Raw genomic sequence first — 3,272 nt, 5'->3', positions numbered from 1 at the left:
ATTCTTCAACATTCTTGGTTCCTTGCTTAAGTAGTTGAAGTTTCTTGAAGAGGTCGCGGTTGTAGTAGGTAGGCACAAAGTGTGCTCTCATGACATCCTTCATTTCTGCCCAAGTAGTGATGGGTGGTTCACCTCTTGCCTCTCGACGCTCGATAACTTGTTCCCACCAAATGAGGACATAGTCTTGGAACTCAAGGGATGCCATTGCGATTTTCTTCTCTTCTTCATAGTTGTGCACACGGAAGATTTTGTCGACTTTCAATGCTGATGAAAGGTATTCTTCGGGATCGTTGCTTCCATTGAACTTGGGCATGGTGAACTTGAGCTTTCCGTAGCCTTGCTCTTCATTGTGTTGGGGTCAGCGATGATGACTCCTGTGTTGTTGATGATTGTCAAGCTCGTGTCTCTCTTGGTGAGGAGGGTTTTCAACCTCATGTTGCTCCTGTCGTGGAGTATTTCCATTGTGTTCATGCTCTTGATGAACGTGATGTTCTTGGTGAGCTTGTGGAGGAGCTTGTCGAGCTCGAGGAGGAACTTGAGGAACTGGACGATGCACGCCAACTTGAAATCTTCGTTCGTGAGCTTCTTCGCGAAGTGCTTCTTCATGTTCACGAGCTTCTCGGCCTCGGTTGGCTATGGCGCAATTTGCATCTTGGAGGGCTTGTTGCACCACAAATGCCTGAGCATCTCACAATTGTTGCTCTTGACGTTGTGCCTTGGCATCTTGTGCTTCTTGGTGTAGACGCGCTCGCTCTTCCTCTTCATGTTGGCGTTGTCGTTGTCTTCCTCGTGCTAGCGCAAAAGCCTCTTGGGTTTGACATTTTTAGTGCTCTTGAGAGTTGGTGTCGCGTAGAGGATTTAGGCTTGCTTGACGGTCGTTGCGGGCGACACGTCGAAGAGTGTTCGATGTCCGTGTACTTGAGCCGGAGAGGGTGAAGTCGGACTGTCAACTTGAGCGGCTCCTTCTTAATGAAGATGAAGTGGAAGAAGAGCGGTTGAGCAACAAAGCGCGAATCTCGTCCATTCTTGCATAGTTCTCTTTCTTGTGATCGTCGAGCTTGTGGTCGAAGTAATCCCTTGTACATTGCTCGGAGAGTCGCAAGTCGGTGGCGAGGTTGTCGATGCGTTCACTCATTGGTTGTTGCTCTTGATGCAAAGCACGTTGTGCACCAAAGAGGTGGCTCTTGGTGATGTAGGAGTTCATATCGTCGTCGTGCTCAATGAAGAGTGGGTTGGTAGAAGTACTTGGCCTATCCATCATTCCAAGATAAAAATGTGAGTGGTACAAAGAGAAGAACGAATACCAAATGTACCTTGACCAAAGTTGAAAGTGGATCAATGATCACTCCAATGTGGATAAGGAAATATCACAATTGGTACCAATTCTTGTCGGTTTCTAACACCTACACAAGTAAAAGCTTATGGTGGAGCTTGGTTAGGATGGTGGCACAAAATTTGATGCAATTGTAAGTGAGCTTCAATAATGTTGGAAAAGATTCGCAAGATTGCAATGCAAGAAGTAGACCAAGCAATGTAATGTACATGGAAACACACACACAAAGAGATAAGTGGGGTTGGGCAACCAAGGATGAGCCAAAATGTGGAACCCACAAAAATGCTCATGTTGCACAACACTAGAGAGACGCTAGCAGAATTGCACAATAGGCGGATACAAGACTTGTGCACAACCTACTAAGCAAAAAATGCAACGACTTCTATTCCAAGTATGTTCTATGCAAGGTGTTTCTATGATATGATCCAAGATGATCTAATATGACAATCTTAATATTGTATGATGCTATGGTGCTTGCTTAAAATCTATTTGCTTATCTTTTCCTTTTGCTTAAAAGTTTGTTTGGCTCTTTGTTGATTGATCTCTTCTCTCATGCAATGCTTCACGAACCAAGATAGCAATTATGTATGCGATGACAACCTTGTGACACAAGAGATGATACCAAGATATGCAACAATGATGTATGTACGCTATGGGAAGTATGATCACTAATGTGCACAAGTCTCGTTGCCGGCAATACTCAATGGCTAGTCTCGATGGGTAAGCGACGCAAAGGAGTAAGGCTATGATGGCTATCAATGAAATGGCAAGAGTGATATGTCCAGTACCAAGGTGAGGTTACCGTTTCTTGGTTCCTCGTCCAGACGCAAGAACGGATGATGGTGATCGAATGAGTGTGACGAATACCAAGATGTAGTCGAGGTGGTCGTTGTTGATGACGCGTCTGTGGCGAAGATGAGCGGCAGTGAAGTTGATGTCGAACCGTACCTAGATAGCCGAAACACAAAAGGATACGGAACCGCAACTCAAATTCTCAAAGCTCGAAGTGGCAACACGTGTCGGAGTGCGAAACGGGTAAGCAAAGGTGGTGGTGTGCAGAAGTGGTGATGGTGTATAGGTGGTAGGAGTGCGTATGCGGAAATGTGGGGCGGTGGTGGTGACCAAAACTGAAGAAAATTTAGTTTAGGCTACTCCGGATGTCTGGTCGTGAGCGGTCGTATGGTTGTCGGACGTCCGGTGTAGAGAGGACATCAGGTGCCTGGGTGAAAAATCGGGCACGGGATGAACTGGTGGTGTTCGTGATGGAGAGGTCAAAATTCTTTGAATCCGGGCGGATTTGTGGATGGAAAGGGTGGGGAAAGGGGTGAAAAGCTAGATCCACTCAAAACAAAGCAAATCCACGGATCAAATCCAACAAAATTTAAACACGCCAACAAATCACAAAAAAAATTGGGGGCTATTTTTGTGGGGAATTTTCGAATTAGGGACAAAAACAATAAAAACTAGGCTAGCAACACAACGGGGATGCTCCGAAATCGTGATCAACGTGGCTCTTCATACCAACATGATGTAGGGTAGGAACCCTAATCGGCCGATCTTTCACGAAAGGAGCGGATCCCGTGATGAACACGAAGAACACGAGGAGGGAAACGAGGGGAAAAACACAAGGGGAACACGAGAGAACACTCAAACCAACAAGAATGATTACACAAGTGCTATATCCTCGAAACACGATAGGAGATACAAGATCCAAAGTCAACAACGGACAATACAAAGGTAACCGGTCTTCTCCGTGAGGAGGTCTTGAATCCAAGACGGGATCTTCCCTTAGAGGGGTCTTGTATCCAATGGGATCCTCTCCGAAGAGGGGTTGCGGTCTCTCTCGTGGGGTAGATGCGAAGTGGATGAGCAATACTCTTTCTCTAAATATGAGCTAAACCAATGCTAACCCTAGCTAGGATGAATAGGGGTCTATTTA

Source organism: Triticum dicoccoides, chromosome 7A (assembly GCF_002162155.2).
Source record: "Triticum dicoccoides isolate Atlit2015 ecotype Zavitan chromosome 7A, WEW_v2.0, whole genome shotgun sequence".
Taxonomy (NCBI): Eukaryota; Viridiplantae; Streptophyta; class Magnoliopsida; order Poales; family Poaceae; genus Triticum; species Triticum dicoccoides.
Note: the sequence above shows the minus strand (reverse complement) of the source record.